The sequence below is a fragment of the Ictidomys tridecemlineatus genome, chromosome 13 (assembly GCF_052094955.1).
Source record: "Ictidomys tridecemlineatus isolate mIctTri1 chromosome 13, mIctTri1.hap1, whole genome shotgun sequence".
In the NCBI taxonomy this organism is placed as follows: domain Eukaryota; kingdom Metazoa; phylum Chordata; class Mammalia; order Rodentia; family Sciuridae; genus Ictidomys; species Ictidomys tridecemlineatus.
This window is the reverse complement of record NC_135489.1, coordinates 77,170,692-77,191,351: the sequence shown is the minus strand read 5'-3', so window position 1 is coordinate 77,191,351 and position 20,660 is coordinate 77,170,692. Positions and strand designations below refer to the sequence as shown.

The 20,660-nt window shown below is 48.8% G+C and overlaps 1 long non-coding RNA gene and 1 pseudogene across 1 annotated transcript; both read right to left on the bottom strand.

Moving 5' to 3' along the window:
- Window positions 1–411: 411 nt before the first annotated feature.
- LOC144370178 (uncharacterized) lies at window positions 412–2,903 on the bottom strand. The gene is made up of 3 exons (XR_013430093.1): window positions 1,891–2,903; window positions 820–961; window positions 412–719 (listed from the first exon to the last, which is right to left on the bottom strand). It is a non-coding gene; the product is annotated as an uncharacterized LOC144370178 (long non-coding RNA).
- Window positions 2,904–16,834: 13,931 nt separating this feature from the next.
- On the bottom strand, window positions 16,835–19,631 carry LOC144369704 (transcription factor AP-2 gamma pseudogene; annotated as a pseudogene).
- Window positions 19,632–20,660: the final 1,029 nt, after the last annotated feature.

Sequence of the window (20,660 nt, the reverse complement as noted above, 5' to 3'; positions counted from 1 at the left end):
CCATGCTCCCAGGCCATTCTTTGCACGGTCTCTGATAGCTTGGGTTGCCATACTGAATGCCATAGATTGGGTAGATGAATCCCTAAATATTCATTTCTCACAGTTCTGGAGTCTGGAGTCCCACAGGAAGGGTGCCTGACCCAGAGTCCCATAAGGGCTTTTTCTTCTCCTTGCTAGAGAAAATTGCTGGCTCACCTATGTTCTCACATGACTGACATAACTTCAGTGTCTCTTTCTTATCCAGGAAGACCACTAATGCCCTCATGAACCCACCCTCAGGTTCTCATCTAACCCTCCTAAACACTAAAGCCAATCTCCAGATACCACTACATTGGGGGTTAGGACTTCAACCAGGTGTATTTTGGAGGAAAAAAAGACATTAAGCACATAAAACACCACAGCACTGAAGAATACAAGTAAAATCACAAGGCCAATGCAGACCTTGGTGTTAATGTTTGGCATAAGGTATGGGTACAACTCCTGGAGTCCCAATGTGAATGTTTTGAGATGAACATGATGGGGCAGATGTAACAAAGGAAGGAGGGCACGTTGGGAAGAAGAGAATGGAGGGTGACCTTGTAGTCCCTGATTGATCCCAGTGAATTCCAGCCCAGTGCTTTGGTCTCTGTTCAAACTGGAGCCCACCATAACCATGGAGGAAGCCCTGTGAAAGGGTTTTCAGGATGGCAGCACACAAGCAACTTTGACCAGATGGACTTCTATGAGAGTGCAGAAAAGTAAGTCAGGTTTCAGGGCCCAGACCTGAGTGCTGGAGGATCATGGTTTGCACAGCAGAGTCTGGAAGGGCTTGTCACCTACCTATGTGTTGTTTCTGAGGCATCTAGATCTCCATATAGCGGCTCCTCTAGCTGGAGGCCTGGACATTCGGCCTTGAGGATCAGGGTCAGAATGGGGAGGAGTAACCAGCTCAGGAAGAGGATCTCCTTCTGCTTTGTTGGCTCTGCAGACGCAAAAAGTTGTACTAGCCTCACACAGGCCACCTGCCTGGTAACTGGTACCTCTTTACAGAGTGTGGTCGACTATAACTCATGAAAGTGGCCACTACTTCAACCTGATGTTCTAGAAGAAGGTGGAAGTGGGGAATCAAAATATCATGGGCATCGAGCACCTCAGATTTCCCAAGAACAATTCTCTGGACTTTCTCTTTATAATCCCTCCCATTCTGACAAGGGAAGAGAAGGAAAAGAACAAGCCTTCATTGGAAACAACCCAATGTTCTCAGTTTAGTTTCCATTTTCCCATGACCTCTCCTGTCCTTTGGTCTCTCAGGTGATCTTTCCAGGGTTCATGATCCCAGCCTCAGTATGCCTGAATTGGATAAGGACCCCTCGTGTTCCCTGACATAAACCACATCCCTACCAGCTTCTGGCATTTACCTGGTCTGTGTGATTCCTGGCAGAAATAGGAGAGAGCTGGAACAAAGGTCACCTAGGGGCCCTACCTGGGTCCCTCAGTCTTGTCCCATCATCACATGGAAGTGGTGTACCTGAGACCAGGCCTGAGCAAGCCCCAAGGTCACATGATACAGTGTCCTAAATGCCCATTGTCCCCCCAGCTCCTCTGCTTTCTCTCCCCACATGCACTTATGGCCTCAGGGGGTTCCCACAATTAGAGGAAGAGACTCAGGCCTGGTTTGCAGAAGGCTCTGTACAATGTTTGGGCCCCGTGGAGAGCAGTAGATCTGTAGCCCGCTGAACATCTCTGGAGGAGTGGGAAGGGAACCCTCCTGGGCGGGGCACATAAGCAACCCCCAGCCAAGCTTCTGCTTGGCCACCCACATTATTTTCTTTGGGCTGGAGGCCTCTGTCCCAGAGGCAGGGCATCCCCAGGAGTCACAGCCATGGCTCCTCAAAGGGTGGTAGGACTCACCGTGTCACTCTGGGCCCCTCATGCCCTGAGTCAACAGGCTAAGAAGAGCCAACATGAGGTCCAGCTGACTGTTGCAGATCACCAGGAAGAAGAATGGCCTCCCTCCCCGGTGAAGTCAAAGACATGTGCCTGGAAGATGAGGTACCTCAGGTCGTCTCTGGTGTCCTTTGCCCATGTGGAAGTGGAGAAAAAATGCCAACAGTGCTCCCTGCTCTCCTGGCCCATGTTCCCTCTAGTCCTGCTCCCCCAGGCCCTGCTCCCCTGGGCCCAGCTCCCACCTGGGCTCAGTTCCCCATGGGCCCTGCTCCCCCTGGTTCTGCTTTCCTGGGTCCCGCTCCCTCTGGTCCTGCTACCCCTGGCCCTGTTCCTCCTGGCCCTACTCCCCTGGGCCCTGATACCTCTGGTCCTGCTTTCCTGGGTGCTGCTCCCCCGGGCATTGCTCCCCATGGGCCCTGCTTCCCCTGGACCTAATCCCCTGATCCTGCTCTCCTTGGGCCCTACTACATCTGGTCCTGTTTCCCATGAGCCCGGTTCCCCATGGACCCAGCTGCCCTGGGACCTGCTCCCTCTGGTCCTGTTTTCCTGGGCACTGCTCCCCTGGCTCTGCACCCCTGGGCCCTGCTACCCCTGTGTCCTGCTCACCCTGTCCCTGCTCCCCTGGGCCGAACTCCCCCCTGGCCCTACTCCCCTGGGATGTTCTTCCTCTTGTCCTGTTCCTCCTGGGCCCTGCTCCTCCTGGCCCTGCTCCCCCTGGTTCTGCTTCACTGGGCCCCACCTCCTCTGGCCCTGCTCCCTCTGGCTCTGTTCCCCTGGCCCTGCTCCCCTGGGCCATGCTCCCCTGGGCCATGCTCCCGCTTCGACCTGCTCCCCTGGGCCATGCTCCCTCTGGTCCTGCTCCCCCTGGGCCCTGCTCCTCCTGGTCCTGCTCCCTCTGGTCCTGTTCCTGGGCCCCACTCCCTCTGTCCCTGCTAACCCTGGTGCTATTTTCTGTGGCCCTGCTCCCCTGGGCCCTGTTCCCCTGGGCCCTGCTCCCTCTGGTCCTGCTTTACTCAGCCCTGCCCCCTCTGGCCCTGCTCATATGGGCCCTGCTCTTCCTGGCCCTAATCCCCTGGCCATGCTCCCCCTGTCCCTGCTCCCCTGGACCTAGCTCTCTTGGGCCCTGCTTCCCCAGGCCCTGCTCCCCTGGGCCCTGCTACTCCTGGGCCCTGCTCTTCTGTGCCCTGCTTCCCCTGGGCCCTTCTCTCCCTGGGCCCTGCTCCCCCAGTCTTTCTCCACATGGGCCCTGCTCTCTCAGGCATTTTCCCCTGTTCCCTGCTTCTCCGGGGCCCTGCTCCCCCCTGGTACTGCTGTCCTTCAGCCCTTCTCCCTCTGGCTCTGCTCCCCCTGGCCCTTTTATGCCTGGCTCTACTCCCCCTGGCTCTGCTCCCCCTGGTCCCTTCTCTCCCTGGGCCCTGCTCCCCCAGGCCCTTAACCCCTTACTCTGCTTCTCCAGAGCCCTGTCCCCCCTGGCCCTGCTCCCCTTTTCCTGCTTCTCCTGGGCCTGCTTCCCCAGGCCCTGCTCCCCTTGGTACTGCTCTCCCTGGGCCCTTCTCCTCTGACCCTGCTCCCCCTGGTCCTTGTATCCCTGGCTCTACTCCCTCTGGTTCTGCTTTCCTGGACCCTGCTCCTCTGCGACCTGCTCGCCCTGACCCTGCTACCCTGGGCTCTGTTCCCCCTGAGTATTTCTCCCCCTGGCCCTGCACCCCTCTTCCCAGCAACCCCTGTGTCCTGCTTCGCCTGGCCCTGCTCCCCATGGGCCTTGCTCTTTCTGGCCCTAATCCCCTGGCCCTGCTCTCCCTGGCCCTGGTCACCTGGGCCCTGCTCTCCTGGGCCCTGCTTCCCCTGGCCCTGCTCCCCTGGGCCATGCTCCTCCTGGGCCCTGCTTCCCTGTACCCTCCTCCCCCTGGACCCTTCTTCCCTTGGGCCCTGCTCCCCTGGTATTGCTCCTCATGGGCCCTGCTCACCAGGCCCTGTTCCCCCTGGCCCTGTTCCCACTGGCCCTGCTCCCCTGGGCCATGCTCCCTCTTGTCTTTCTTTCCTGGGCCCTGCTCCCCCTGGCCCTGCTCCCTGTGGGCCCTGCTCTTCCTGGCCCTAATCCTCTGGTCATTCTCCCCTGGGCTTGCTCCCCTGGGCCCTAGGCTACTGATCCCTGCTTCCCCTGGGCCTGCTATGCTGGGCCCTGATCCCCATCAGCTCTGCTCTTCTGCACCATGTTCCCCCTGGGCCCTTGTCCCCCTGGGCCCTGATCTTGCTGGTCTTGCTCCCCATGGGCCCTGCTCCCGTAGGCCCTTCTCTCCATGTTCCCTGTTTCTCCTTCCCCTGCTCTCCCTTTCTCTGTTCCCCCTTGCCCTGAATCTCTGAGCCTGCTCCTCCGGACCTGCTCCCCCTGGACTGCTCCCCCTGGCCCTTTCCTCCCTGGCTCTGCTTTCCTGGGCACTGCTTCTCTGGGACTTGCTTTCCCTGGCCCTATTCCCTGTGGGCTATGCTACCCCTAGCCCACCTATCTTGGGCCCTGCTCTCACTGGTTTTCCTTTCCCTGGGCCCTGCTCCACCCGGTCCTTCTCCTCCCCAGTCAGGCTCCCCCTGTCCCTGCTCCCCTGGGCCCTACTCCCCCCAGTCCTTCTTGCCTGGGCCCTGCATGCCTGGCCTTGCTCTCCTGTGCCCTGCATGCCTGGCCCTGCTCTCCTGTGCCCTGCTCTCCTGTACCCTGCTCTCCTGGGCCCTGCTCTCCTGGGCCCTGCTCTCCTGGGCCCTGCTCCCCTGGCCCTTCTCCCCTGGGCTCTGCTCCCCCTGGCCCTATTCTCCTGGCACTGCTACCCCTGGCTCTGCTGCCTTGGGCCCTGCTCCCCTGGGACCTGTTCCCATTGTGTCCTGCTCCCCCTGGCCCTGCTACCCTGGGTTGTTCTCCTTCTGGTCCTGCTCCCCATGGGCACTGCTCCTCCTGGCCCTGCTACCCTGGGCCCTGCTCCCCTTGGGTACTGTTCCCACTGATCTTGCTCCCCATGGGCCCTGCTCCCCTGGCTCAGCTCCCCTTGGCCCTAATCCTATGAGCTCTGCTCCTCTTAGCCCTGCTTCCCTGGGCCCTGCTCCCACTGGTCCTCCCTTCCATGGGCCCTACCCTACCTGGTCCTGCTTCTCCTGGGCCCTGCTCCCCCTGGCCTTAGTCTCCTGGGCCCTACTCCCCCAAGTCCTGCTCCACTGGGCCCTGCTCCCCCTGTTCCTGCTCCCCTGGGCCATGCTTTCTTGAGCCCTCTTTCCCCTGGCCCTGCTCCCCTTGGTCTGCTCCCTCTGTTCCTGCTCTCCTGGCCTTTTTCTCCTGGCACTGCTCCCCCTGGCCCTGCTCCTCTGGGTCCTGCTTCCTGTGTATTGCTCCCCCTGGCCCTGCTCCCCTGGGCCCTGCTGTCCTGGTCACAGCTCTAGTCCTTCTCTCTCTCTGGGCCCTGCTCACCTTTCCTGCTCCTCCCAGGCCCTGCTCCCCCTGGGCCTGCTCCCCTGGGCCCTGATCTCCTGGGCCCTGCTTCCCCTGGCCCCGTTCTCCTGGCACTGCTCCCCCTGACTCTGCTCCCCTTGGCCCTGCTCCCCTGTATCCTGCTCCCCCTTATTCTACTCCCTCTGGCCCTGCTCCCCTGGGCCCTTCTCCCCACTGGGCTTTGCTTCCCCTAGACCCTGCTCCCCTGGCCCTGCTACCCCTGCCCCTACTCTTTGTGTACTCTGCTCCCCTTAGCCCTGCTCTCCTGGGCCCTGCTCCCCCTGATCCTCCTTTCCCTGGGCCCTGCTCCACCTGTTTCAGCTCTCCCCAGCCCTAGTCTCCCTGGCCGTGCTCCCCTGGGCCCTACTCCCTCCAGTCTTGGTCCCCTGAGCCCTCTCTCCCTGGTTCTGCTCTTCCTAGGCCCTGATCCTCTTGAACTCTGCTCCCCTGGGCCCTGCTCCCTCCTGGCCCTGCTCCCCTGGGCGCGCTCCCTCTGGCCCTGCTCCCCTTGGCCATGTTCCTCCTGGCCCAGCTCCCCTGGGTCCTGCTCTCTCTGGTCCTGCTTTCCTGGGCCTTGCTCCCCGTGGCACTCCTCCCCATGGGCCCTCTACTCCCCCTGTCCATAATCTGCTGGTTCTGCTCTCCCTGGGCCTTGCTCTGCCTGGTCCTGCTACCCATGGCCCTGCTCCCCTGGGCCCTGCTCATGCTGGGCCCAGCTCCACTGCACCCTGCTTCCCCTAGGCCTTTCTCCCCCTGGGCCCTGCTCCAAATGGGCCGTGCTATTTCAGGCCCAGCTCCCCCTGTTCCCTGTTTCTCCTGGACCCTGGTGCCCCTCATCCTGCTCCCCCTTTCCCTGCTTCCCCTGTGCCTGCTTCCCCAGGCTCTGCTCTCCCTGATACTGCTCTCCCTGGGCCCGGCTCCCACTGTGTCCTGCTCCCCTGGGACCTGCTTCCCTAGGCCATGCACCTATGTGTCCTACTCCCCCTGGGCCCTGATCTCCTGGGCCCTGCTTCCCCTGGCCCCGTTCTCCTGGCACTGCTCCCCCTGACTCTGCTCCCCTTGGCCCTGCTCCCCTGTATCCTGCTCCCCCTTATTCTGCTCCCTCTGGCCCTGCTCCCCCGGGCCCTTCTCCCCACTGGGCTTTGCTTCCCCTAGACCCTGCTCCCCTGGCCCTGCTACCCCTGCCCTTACTCTTTGTGTACTCTGCTCCCCTTAGCCCTGCTCTCCTGAGCCCTGCTCCCCCATAGCTGTGCTCCCTGGGCCCTGCTACCATGGTTCTGCTCCCCCTGGGCCATGGTTTTACTTTGCCCCTCTCCCCCTGGGCCCTGCTCCCCTTAGGCCCTGCTCACCCTGGTTCTGTATCCAGGGGCCCTGCTCGCTGGCCCTGTTTCCCCTGGCCCTACTCCCTGTGGGTTCTGCTCCTCCTATCCTTGCTTTCCTGGGCCCTTCTCCCCTTAGGCCTCCTCTCATTGGGCCCTGCTCCTTCTGGTCCTGCTCCTCCTTGGCCCTGCTCCCCTGGCCCTGCTACCCTGGGGCCTACTCACCCAGTCCTGCTAACCTGGGCCCTACTCCCCCTATCCCTGCTCCCCTGGGTCCTGCTTCCCCTGGCCCTTTTCTCCTTGCTCTGCTACCCTGGGCCCTGCTCCCCTGGGAACTTCTCTTCCTGGCCTTGCTTCCCTGGGCCCTACTCCCCATGTGTCCTTCTCCCCCGGCCCTTCTCTACCTGGCCCTGCTCCCCTGGGCTGTTCTCCCTCTGGTCCTGCTCCCCCAGGGCCCTGTTCCATCTGGCCCTGCTCTCCTGGGCCCTGCTCCCCAATGGGCTCCACTCACCCAGAGCCCTGCTCCCCCTTGGCCCTGCTCCCCCTGGTCCTACTATCCCAGGACCAGCTCCCTCTGGCCCTACTCCCCCTGGCCCTGTTCCTCCTGGCTCTGCTCCCCTGGGTCTTGCTCCCCTGGCCTCTTCTCTCTCTGGTCCTGCTTCCCCGGGCCCTGCTTCTCCTAGCCCTGTTCCCCGGGGCCCTGCTCCCCCCCCCCCGGGCCCTGTTCTCCCCCGGCCTTGCTCCCTGGGTCCTGCTCCTCCCTGGCCCTACACCCCTAGGTTCTGTTCCCCTGGGCCCTGCTCCCTCTGGTCCTGCTTTCTTGGTCTCTGCTCCCCATGGCACTGCTCCCCATGGGCTCTGCTCCCCGTGGCCCTAATCCCCTTTCCTTCTCTCCTTGTGACCTGCTCCCCCTGGTCCTAATCCCCTTTCCTGCTCTCCGTAGGACCTGCTCCACCTGGTCCTGATAACCATGGCCCTAATCCCCATGGTCCCTGTTCCCCCTTTCCCTGATCTCTCGGGCCCTGCTCCCCCTGGACCTCCTCTCCCTGGGCCCTGCACCCCTGGGCCCTGTTCTCCCCTGGCCTTGCTCCCCTGGGCTGTGCTCCCTTTGGTCCTTCTCCCCCTGGGTCCTGTTCTTCCTGGCCCTACTCCCTTGGGTCCTGCTCCCCCTTGGGCCCAGCTTCCTCTGGGCCCTGCTCCCCCTGGTGCTGCTTCCCCGGGCCCAGTTCCCTCTGGCCCTGCTCCCCCTGGCCGTGTTCCCCCTGGCCCTACTCCCCTAGGTCATGCTCCCCTGAGCCCTGCTTCTCTGGTCCTACTTTCCTAGGCCCTGTTATCCCTGGCACTGCTCCCCATGGGCCCTGCTCCCCCTGGCCCTAATCCCCTGGTCCTGCTCTCCTTGGGCTCTGATCCACTTGGTCCTGATAACCATGGCCCTGCTCCCCATGGGCCCTGCTACCCCTGCCATAATCCCCTGGCTCTGCTTCCCCCTGGCCCTGCTCTCTGTTCCCTGCTTCTCCTGGCCCCTTCTCTTCCTGACCCTGCTTTCCTGAGATATGCTCCCCTGGGACATGCTCTCCCTGGCCCTACTCCCTGGGTCCTACTCCCATTGTTTACATCTCCCCCTGTCCCTGCTCCCCTAGACCTTGCTCCCCCTGTGTCCTGCTCCCCCTGGCCCTGTTCCCCTGGACTGTTCTCCCTCTGGTCCTGTTCTCCCCTGGGCCCTGCTCCACCTGGCCCTGCTCTTCTGGGCCCTCCCTGCTCCCTGCTTGGGCTCCATTCCCCCTGAACCCAGCTCCCCCTTGGCTCTACTCCCCCTGGTCCTGCTTCCCTGGACCCCATACCTCTGGCCCATCTCCCCCTACCTTGTTCCCCCTGGCCCTGCTCTTCTTGACCCTGCTCACTCTGATCCTGCTTCCCCAGGCCCTGCTCCTCTTGGCCCTGCTCCCCAGGGCCCTGCTTCCCCCTGACCCTGCTCCCTTGTGCCCTGCTCTCCCTGGTTCTTCTCCACCTAGGCATCAGTTTTCCTGTGCCCCACTCCCCCTGGGCCTTGCTCCCTCTGGTCCTGCTTTCCTGGGCTCTGTTTCCCCTGGCACTGCTCCCCATGGGCCCTCCTCACCCTGGCCCTGCTCACTTGGGCCCTGTTCCCTTGTGCCTTGCTCCCCCAGGGTCTTGCTCCCCCTGGGCCCTTCTCCCCATGGTCTTGCTCCACATGGGCCATGCTACCTTGGGCCCTGCTCAACCTGATCCCTGCTTCTCCTGGGCCCTGCTCCTCCTGGCCCTGCTCTCCTGGGCCATTCTCCTCCCTGGGCTCCACTCCCACTGACTCCTGCTCCCCCTTGGCTCTGCTCTCCTTGGTCCTGCTTCTCTGGGTCCCGCTCCCTCTGGCTCTGCTCCCTATGACCCTACTCCCTGGGCCCTGCTACTCCCGGTTCTACTCCCCAATTGCCCTGGATTCCCTGTGCCCCACTCCTCCTGGGCCCTGATACCCCTGGACCCTTCCTCTGCTCAGTTAAAAAACATTAATTGCTCCCTGTTGCCTGCAAGTCCTTCTCAGCCATTGGGTCTTTACAGTCCATCTCCATTAACTTTTAGCTTCTCCTGCTGTATTCTGTGTCGTGGTTTCTGCAAACACCTCCTGGAATGATCCTTCCTTTTTCCCTACTAATCTTCTCCCAGTGTGGCAAGCTTCTATAATTGTGACCATTTCAAAGATCTTGGTAAACCTGGTGGAATAACTTCTAGCAAAAATAGGGCAAATAAGCAAATATATAGTGCAGAGTCATTCATGATACCTACTTCTTCAGTCATGACATTTAGATTGTCATGTCTTACCAAGTGTCTGAAATATTTCATGTTCTTCTTTATCTATGTTATCTAAGCCAGCCTCATGGACTGCTACAGAGATCTGTAGTTGGTCTCCCTATGCTACAGAGTTCTGTAATTGGTTTTCCTATTTCTACTTCCCTTTCTTTTTAAATTTGTTCTAATTAGTTATACATGACAGTAGAATGCATCTTGACACATTGTACACAAATGGAGCACAACTTCTTCTTCCTGTGGCTGAATATGATGCAGAGTCACACTAGTAGTGTAATCATCCACGTATATAGGGTAATAATGTCCATCTTTCCTTTTCTTTTTAACAGGTTGATTCATTTTGTGTTTTTTCTATGTTTTAAAAAATGTATTTTGATATTTTTTATGTAAAAATAAAAAAGTAAAGATATATTGATATATGTATATATTTTTACTTTTTATTGAAATAATGATTCAAATAGCATACCATTTAATATTCAAAATGGATAGTTGCTTTAGTGTATTCAGTTATGTTATAACTATCAATACAATCTAATTTTAGAACTCATTTTAAATCAAAATAAAAATAAACCCTATTGTCTTTGGCAGTGACTCTTCAGTCAGCCTCTGTCTCCTAGTCCTAAAACAATGTTTATCTATTTTCTCTCTCAGTAGGTTTGTCTACTTTTAAGTCTATTCCTAGTATTTTTTTGATGCTATTGTAAATGAAATTGTTTTCTTAATTTCACTTTTAGATTGCTCATTGCTAGTGTATAGAAACAGTTGATTTTTGTATAATTAATCTTGTGCAATTTTGATGAACTCTTTTATTCTAATAGATTTTTAGTGAATTTCTTAATAATACCTGTATATAAGATTATGTTATTTGCAAATAAGGTAATTTTACTCCTTTCTTCTGAATGTGAGTGTTTGGAGTTTCTTTCTCTTGCCTGATTTATATGCATGGAGCCTCCATGTCTGTGGAATAAAAATATTGAGAGCAAACATGCTTGTCCTGTCCCTGATCTTGCTGAGGAGAGGGGAGGGAACATTGATGTTAGTGATTAGTTGTGATGTTAGTAATTTTTTTTTCTTGGTATATTCCCTTTATCAGTTGGGAAACTTCCTCAAATTTGTAGTTTATTGAGTGTTTTGAGTTGAATTTTGTCAAATGTTTTTTTCTGTTGTATTGGGATAATCATGGTTTTTCTTATTTAGCCTATTGTTGTGATAACTTCCACTAAATGATTTTCAAATACTGACCCAGACTTACATACCTGGAGTAAATTCTAGTTATTTGTGTTATAAAATTCTTTTTATAGATTGTTGTATTTGATTTGCTTATATTTTGTTTGAGAACTTTTATGTCTATGTTTGTGAGAGTGTATTTTGTTTGAGAGTTTTTATGTCTATGTTTATGAGAGAGTAGTCTTTAGTTTTTCATTCTTGTAATGTCTTTCTTTGTCTTTGGTATGTGGATAATGCTAACTCGATAGAATGAGCTTAGATGTTTTCTTTTTGCATCTGTTTTTTGGAAGCAATTGTAGAGTTATGATATAATTTTCTTGATATTTTGATAGTGAGATTTACCTGCAAAACTTTCTGGCTCTGATACTTTTGTTCTAGAAGCTTATTGCTTATCGATTCAGTTTCTTTAATGGATATAGGCTTTTTCAGTTCTGTTTGTCCTTATCTGTATTTATATTTTATCTTCCAAGGAGTTGGTCTATTTAATCTAAATTATCAAATTTTTGGTCATAAAATTGTTTATAACTTTCTTTTATTATGCATTTAATGGGGGGAGGTCAGTAATTTGTATTTTCTCTTTTTTATAATATGCCTGACTAGAGGCTTATCAACTTAGTGATCTTAAAAAAACAAAACAAAACAAAACAAAACAAAAACCAAACAAACCAGCTTTTGGTTTGTTCACTTTTCTGTATTGGTTTCCTATTTTCACTTTCATTGATTTCTGTTAATTGAATTTTTTTCTGCTTATTTTATTTTCAATTTATTTTACTTCTAGCTGATTTTTATTTTTGGTACTAGAGATTGAACTCAGGGTGTTTTACCACTGAGCTCCATCTCCAGCCTTTTTTATTTTTTATTTTGAGATGGAGGTCTCATTAAGAGGCTGAGTATCTCATTCAGTTGCTGAGGCTGGCCTTGAACTTGCAATCCTTCTGCCTCTATCTCCTGAGTAGCTGGGATTACAGGTGTGTGCCATTTGCCAGACTGCTTCTCTTCTAGTTTCTTAGGGTAGAAGCTTAAATTACTGATTTTAGTTTTATTTGTCTAATGCTATAAATTTTCCTGTAAGCTCTGCTGCATGCCATTTGTCTTGATAAGTAAATTTTTGTTTACTTCTACATATTTTAAATTTTGTCTTGACACTTTTTTTCAAGATGTATGCATTATTTAGAAGTGCCTTGTTTAATCTCTAAGTATTTTGGAGCTGAGATTTCTGTTATTGATTTCTAGTTTCTTTCCATGGTGGTCTGAGAGCACACTTTGTGTTATTTCTGTTCTTTTAGATTTGTTAAGGTGTGTTTTTGGCACATAATGTGGTCTTTCTTGGTGAATGTTTCTGTGAGCTTGGGAAGAACATGTATTCATTCTGCTGTTGTGGGTTATTCTATATTCATTTAGTTTTGTTATTCAGTTTCATTTAGTTGATCAGTGGTGGTGTTCTGTTCAGCTGTACCCTGATTTTCTGCCTGCTCTGTCACTTAGCAGAGAGTTGATATCTGCAGCTGTAATTCTGGATTTGTCTCTTTCTACTTGCAATTCTTTCAGTTCTTTTTTTAAAAATATTTTTTAAATTGTTGATAGACCTTTATTTTTAAAAATTTATTTATATGTGGTAGCTGAGAGTTGAACCTAGTGCCTCACACATGCCAGGCAAGTGCGCTCTTCTGAGCCCCAGCCCCCTCTTTCAGTTCTTAATTGACATAATTTGATACAAATATCATAGGATCATTATGTCTTTTTAGTGTGGGTTGTTACAACTTAGTGTAACATTTTCAGGGGGCTTGGATTATATATGTGGTTATCAAACGGTCTTTTGGTCACTACTTTTCAGTGGCTTATTTCGTACAATTTATTAGTAATGATGATTGAGGTTATTGAAATTGGCAAAATTTTTAGAAGTAAAAATATACTTTCCCATGATGAAATATAAAAGGCAGCATTACAGAAAGGTGCCACTTCACTTTCAGTCTCTTTATCAAAATTGAAGACTTTAAAACATCTAGAGTCTCTGCTGTGAATAACAGTAATTTTATTTACTGCCTTTCTGATTTGTGTTAACATACATTATTAATTTTTATAGACAATATCTGGCCTCCTTTTGATGTAAGATAAGAGAAGGTTTGCTGCTCTAGTTTGTCTTCTGCCTTCCAATTTCTGGCACTGAAAACACTCATTTATATCATCAAAATTTATGACAGTTACATTTTGTTCTCTTATCATAATTGTTATGCCTTATCTACACGTTGAATATGAACAGTGCTTATAATATTACTGATAACATTTTTGTTGATAATACCTTCACTATGTCTCTGGAATCAGTCTATTTCCTATTGTGACTACTGCAGATGAAATCTGTGTAATTGTCATACTTTATATAGATCTCAGCAGTAGTGTCTTGATTGGTCTCCCTAAGTATATTCACCCTCTTTTTTTTCTTTTGTAAATTGAGATGAAATTCATATACAAAATTTATCATTTTAAACTTTTTAAGTGTATAATTCAGTAGGTTTTAGTTTGTCTACCATGTTGCACAATTGCAACCATTATCTAATTCCAGAATACTTTCTTTAAACTTTTTTACAAACTTCTACATCCCTGTCTTCTGATTGCCTCTCCCCTCTAGCCTTTGGAAACCTCTAATCTTTTTTCTGCTGGTATCGTTTCACCTATACTATATGTTTTATAGAAATGGACGGTACATGTGGGATTTTTTTTTGGAAGGGGGGTGGTAATATGACTGCTTTTCAGATTAGTATTTTCAAGGTTTTTCCATGCCATAGCTTCATTCCTTTTTATGACTGAGTAATATTTCATCATATGGATACATCACATTTTGTTTCCACTATTTGGATATTATGAATGTTTTTGAATATTTGTGATTATTTGTTTGAACATATGTCATGTGATAATTTTATGTTTTTTTAGAGGAACCATTGAACTGCTTACTGTTAACATATCAGATGTGTAGTTTGCAAATATTTTCTCCTATTCTGTGGATTTTTAATTTTTTAAATAAAGTCTTACAAGGTTTTTTTTCTTTTGTTACTTGTTTTTTGGTGTTTCTTAATTATGAAATTTACCTGGTAATTCAAGATTGTGAAGGTGCATACATGCACACACTCATACACACACACACACACACACGCATACACACAGACACACTTCTAATAATTTTGTAGTTTTAGCATACATTTGTATCTTTGATTCATTTTGAGTTAATTGCTGTATATGATGTGAGGAAGGGGCTCAACTCCATGTTTTTTTCCATGTCAGAATTACTTTTCCTACAATAATTGTTGATAAACATTTTTTATTTTTATATTTTGCCATTGAATTGTCTTGGCATCCTTGTCAAAGACCTTGTAAGTAAAAGGGTTTATTTCTGGGCTCTGAATTTGTTTCCACTGATTTATGTGTATGTCTGTCCTTATGCCAGTAACTTCACTGGTTTTTTATAGTTTTGAAAGAACTTTTGAAATAAGTAAATATAAGTCCTTGAACTTAATTCTTTTTTTAAATTATGTTTGATTCTTCTGGGTCCCTTGCTTATTAGCTTATTCATTTCTGCAAAAATGGTAGTTGGAATTTTGGTAGAGATATGTATGGAGATCAGTTTGATTGCCATTTACCAATATTAAATCGTCCACGAACATGGGACATATTTTTATTTATTTAAGTCGTCTTTAATTTCTTTCAGTGATGTTTTGTTGTTTTCAGGATACAGTCTTGAACTTTCTTGAATTTATTCCTAAATATTGAGTTCTTTGAAAATGTGTTTTTTTTTTCATTATGTGGCACCCCTCCCCTTTTTTACCCATGTAACTTTTCCTTGGTATGAAGCTGGCTTTCTATGAAATTAATGTAGCTGTTCCTGCTTTCTTTTGATTATTGTTATCATGGCATATCTTTCTCCTTACATTTGCTTTTACTCTTTTACTTTGCATCTTAAATATTTTAAGGAGGTGTCTTATAGACAACGTGCAGTTTGGTATTATTTTTCTTGGTCTGCCTGACAGTCTTTCTTTGTTCAGAATGGTAGTGGTTTAGATCGCTAAGTTGTCATTCTAATTGATATGGTTGGATTAATATCTACCATATTTATAGTTGCTGTTTATTTGTTGCCTTGTTTTGGTTTCCTGTTTTTGTCTTTTTTCTTCTACCTTGTGTGTATGTGTTTTTTCCCACTGCTGGGAATTGAACCTAGAGTCTCATGCATGCGAAGCGCGTATTCTTCCACTGAGCTACATTCCTGCCCTATGACTTTTGTGGTTTTAATTAACATTTCTGTGATTCAATTTCCCCCTTTTTGGCATATTTAGTTTTTATAGTGATGCCAGTATTAGTTATCTTCTTATTAGTATATCTTATAAATACATAACTTTCTAATACCCTTATTAGAAATATTTTGTAAAAAGAAAGGACTTAGTTTGGCTCAGGGTTTGGAGGTCCATGATCAAGTGGTCCCGTATCTTTGGGCCTCTGGAGCGCATGGTGGAGCAAACTGCTCACCTGCTGAACTAGGGGGCAAAGAGATGGAGAGCAGGGTCCGACAGTCCCCTTGAGAGCACTGCCCCAGTGACCTAAGGCCTGCCTCTCAGAAGTTCATGACACTTCTCAAAGTGCCACCCTGGGGACCAAGCCTTTATTTATTTATTTTTGGTACCAGGATTGAACCCAGGGGTACTTACACTGAGCCACATCCCACATCCCCGGCCTCTTATTAAGTAGCTTATGGCCTTTGATAAGTTGCTGAGGCTGGCTTTGAATTATCGATCCTCCTGTCTCGCTGGGATTTTAGGTATGCACTACTGTGCCTGGCCCCAGGTTTTTATTGTATGAACATTTGCAAACATTCAGCATCGCCCTACAGTTCATGATATACATTTAGAGGTAATCCAAGTCTATATTCAGATAACACTGGTATTTCAAGATTCATGGGTATTTTGTAATAAAATATTGCTAATTCCTTTCTCCATTTTACTTATACATAAACACACATAATTGAACATGTTGCTGTTATTATTTTGAATAAATTTTTATCTTAGACCAATTAAAATAAGAAAAACAATGCTTTTAATTATACCTTATTCCTACTCTGATTCTTTACTTTCTTATGTAAATCTAGAATACTGACTTATATAACTTTTCTTCTCTCTAAAAAATTTTTTTGTTCTATTTTTTTAATTTGTTCTTTTTAGATATACATGACAGTAGAGAGTATTTGGACATATTATACAAGCATAGAATATAAGTTATTCTAATTGGGATCCCAATCTTGTGATTGTACATAGTGTGGAGTTTCACTGGTCGTGTATTCATGTATGAACATAGGAAAGTTATGTCTGATTCATTCTACTGTCTTTCCTATGCCCATCCCCCCTTTGTCTTTATTTCCCTTTGTCTAATTCATTGAACTTCTATCCACTCCACCATTGTGTTTTAGCATCTGCATACCAGAGAGAACATTTGGCCTATGGTTTTTTGGGACTGGCTTATTTCACTTAGCATGATAGTGTCCAGTTCCATCCATTTACTGGCAAATGCCATAATTTCATTCTTCTTTAAGGCTGAGTAATATTCCATTGTGTGTATATTACATTTTCTTTATCCATTCATCTGTTCAAGGGCACCTAGGTTGGTTCCGTAGCTTAGCTATTATGAATCGAGCTGCTATTGATTGATGTGACTGCATCACTGTAGTATGCTGATTTTAAGTCCTTCCTGTATAGACTGAGGAGTGGATAACTGGGTCAAATGGTGGTTCCATTCCCAGTTTTCTATGGAATCTCCATATTGCTTTCTAGAGTGTTTGCACCAATTTGTAGTTCCACTAGCAACGTTTGAATGTACCTTTTCCCCCACATCCTTGCCAACATTTATTTTTACTTATATTCTTTTTTTTTAAAGAGAGGGAGAGAGAGAGAGAGAGAGAGAGAGAGAGAGAGAGAGAGAGAGAGAGAGAATTTTTAATATATTTATTTTTTAGTTTTCGGCGGACACAACATCTTTGTTTGTGGTGCTGAGGATGGAACCTGGGCCGCACGCATGCCAGGCGAGCGCGCTACCACTTGAGCCACATCCCCAGCCCTTTACTTATATTCTTTTTTTTCTATCCAGAATACTTTTATTATACAGGTATTATATGCACACAATGATTGGGGAAACATTTACAGGCATGGAGTTCAATTCTAAACCTCCATTTCACCCACACCAACTATAACACACATTCACTGTAGGGTGAATGAGCCCCACAGGAACGAGATGCCAAGTTACTGCTTTCTGAACAGAGAGCTCCGATTAAATAGAATCTTCCAAACCAAGAACAAAGCCCTGTATGCTTTTTAATTCTTCATACCCTGTGTACAGATGAATAAAATCTAAAGACGTGTTATAATTACCCCACCACCATTAAAAGTTAATATTAAATTCGAATCCTATTTCTCAAAAACTTGTAAGAAGTGCACCAGTATTTACAGACCCCATTAAATTATGCATAAATAAAATCTGTACACTGAACACACTGTGCCTCAAAATACAGAGCCTCCACAGGGACTTGGGGGTGGCAGGTGGCAGCAGACGCTTGTGTTCACCCTTTTCAAGTTTACTCAAAAATCAAGATCTGAAATAAATATGCAAATAAAGCTTCAGTACCTTACAGGAACCTGTCGTTTCAAAGAGTCACCCACTTAAAGAGTTAACTTTCAAAGTTAAAAAAAAGACAAAAGAAAAATGAAATCATCAGCAGGCATTGTTTCTACAAGTTTCCTACAAACCAGAGGCCCCTGTGAGCCCGGGTTTGCACCACCCAGCACCTGCTCACTGGCCGCCCAGCACGCGGTACCTCTGCCTAATCCTGGAGGGCACGATCACCGAAGAAGGTAGATATAGACTGATTTTTGAAAACAATATTTAGTGGACATAAAAACCAGCCATATCTTAACACTGAAGGAAATAAGTCATCGTTGATCTGAATCGCATCAATCAGATGTTTCAACAGCTAGGCGCATGGCTTCTTGTCAGCCCCAGGGAACTTATGAGAAGGTTCTAAAACTCGTAGCACCACTTTCAGAGGAAGAAGGGATGGGGTTCCAAAATATGAACGCTCAACAAGTAAAACAAAAACCAGTACTTTGTCACCTTGGGATCCTGTGTCCAAGGTCAGACACTGCAGTGCTGGGGAAGCCACAGGGATCCAGGATGGCAGGTCAAGATCCTGCAAGCCTCGAGTGATGGAGGCCTTTGGATAGGTGGATAGGGGAGGTTGGAAGCTCCTCCCCCAGCAGGAGGGGCGTCCTGGTTTGTCCCAGTGGAGAAGGATTCCTCAGTCCTTTCCCTTCCCGCCCTCTGCTCACCCCCCATTTTACTTCCTGTGCTTCTCCATTTTCTCCAGGGTCTTATTAGAATCTGCGGGAGTCTGGTCTCCGGGGTTCATATAGGATTTGTCTATGACAATCAGGGCTTCTTTGATGTAGTTCTGCACCGCAGACACAGCGGCGCAGATGGCCTGGCTTCCAAACCCGTGGGTAATCAGGCTGAAATGAGACAAGCAGTTCTGTATGTTCCTTTCCAAGACCAGGGAGGGCCTGTTGTTGCCATTGGGCCTTCGGTCCTGATTGAGGAGGTCCGTGAATTCTTTACACACTTGCTGAGCTGCCAGCACCGTATTCTTCCTCGTCGCCATCTCATTTCGCCCTCCCAGGTGAGGCCTGGTTAAATATTCAGCCACTGGCTTACTAGGAAACTCCAGGTTTCACAGACGTATGCAAAGTCCCGGGCCAAGTGAACAGCTTCGCCTTCCACCAAGGATGTCAAGAGGGTCACATGAGCAGTTTTCCGTCTCTCAGCGGGAAGATTCAGCCCAATCTTGTCCAACTTCTCCCGCAAAGATCGGCCTCCATTTTTGGACTTGGCTCTTCTGAGAACACTTCCCAGCAGTGAGGCATTTAAACATTCAGGCGGTGACAATCGCCTCTGCACTTAAGCCACCGTCACTTTGTATTTGGACGTGGAGCTGAGGAGGGACCGTCTTCCTGGAACCGAGCAGAAGACTTCACTGGGATTCATCAGGGCTCCCACCAGCTCCTTCTGACAGGGGAGACCTAGGGGGTTCTTAGTCATGGAAATGGGACCTTTGCGGATTACAGTCTGATCGGGCCCAAGCAAGTGTGGGTCGTCAACGTTCTGCACCTCTTCCATCTGGTGAGCCATGTCGTGGAGCCCCAGGTTCTCCGCCAGCCCCGCGGCGTCCAAGGCGTGTGCGTGGGGCAACAGCAGGTCCGAGCGGCGGTAGGCATCCCTGCGGGCGCCCACGGCACCTCCCTCCAGCCCTGAGAGGTGGGGGAGCAGGCTGGCTGGGCGCCCGTGGTGCGAAGGCAGAGCGGCGCCCTCCTGGCTCTGGCGGCCGGGCCAGGCCTGCTGCTGGTTGCCGGCGCCCGCAGGCTGGTGCAGGGGGTTGATGGCCGCAGCGTAGGCTTCGCCCAGATGCTAGTACGGATCTGCCGACTGAGAGTAAGCCAGCTGCTGGTAGGGCGGTGGAAAGTAGGGTGGCGGCTGGTATTCGGCGACTCCAGTGTGGGACAGCGGCGGTGCGGAGCTGTAAAGATGCTGCCCTGCCCAGCCGAGGAGAGGTGGGGGATGCGCGGGTTCGCGTTGCTACTCGCATCGTGGCGATCCTGGGGGGATGAGTCCGCCGAGCCCAGCGGCGAAGGTCTGGACGCTTCGGTGGCCACGACGCTCAGAGGCGCCTGCTCAGGACCTCGGGTCCCAAGCCAGGTAAGTGCTGGGTAGAGGCAAACGCCTAATGGAGCGCGCTCGCTCTTCAGCCCGCACATGTTGGAGTCGCTACTTATATTCTTGATAATTGCCATTCTGATTGGAGTGACTTGGAATCTCAGTGTAGTTTTAATTTGCATTTCTCTAATTGCTAGAGATGTTGAACATTTTTTTTTCACATATTTTTTGACCATTTTTATCTCTTCTGTGAAGTGCTTGTTCAGTTCCTTTACCCATTTATTGCTTGAGTTTGTTTTTTGGTGTTAGGTTTTTGAGTTTTTTGTGTATCCCGGAAATTAGTGCTATATTTGAGGTGGAAGTGTCAGATTCTCTCCCATTCTGTAGGCTCTCTCTTATGTTCTTGATTGTTTTTTTGTTCTGAGGAAGTTTTTCAGTTTGATCCATCCCATTTGTTGGTTCTTGATTTTACTTCTTGTATAAATAATTTCTTCTACTAATTTTTGCAGGCAGATCTACTGGCAATATATTTCCTCAACTTCTTTTTTTCTCTTTTAATCTGAGAAAGGCTTACTTCTGTTTTGCTTTCAAAGGATATTTTTACAGTTTTAAGAATTCTAAGTTGGAGGTTTTTCCCCCCCTCTCAACACTTTAACTATAGTCATATGTTGCTTAATGGGGCACACATTTTGAGAACTATGTCATTAGGTAATTTTGTCATTGTGTGAACATCATACAGTGTACATAAACGTTGATGTTATAGCCTACATAGCCTGCTGTTTATATAGGATGTATTGTGTGTGTGTGTGTGTGTGTGTGTGTGTGTGTGTGTGTGTGTGTTTTGCTTGTAGCTCCTAGGGCCATGATGAACAAAATAATTTGAGATTAAATTAAGCATGAGAAAAAATGATGGAAATCATGAGATGTGTTAAACGTGTGATATATGTGGTTACTGCCATTGTAACATAGTGTGCTAGTAGAAGGAGTGCACTCTAAAATAATGATTGAAGAAATAGCATAGTAAATACATAGACCAGTAGCAGTCATTTATTACTATTATCAAGAATTTATTTGCTATACATAATTATATGTGCTATACTTTCATATGACCAGTGGCACAGTAGATTTGTTTATGTCAAAATCATCAGAAATATGTGAGTTATGTA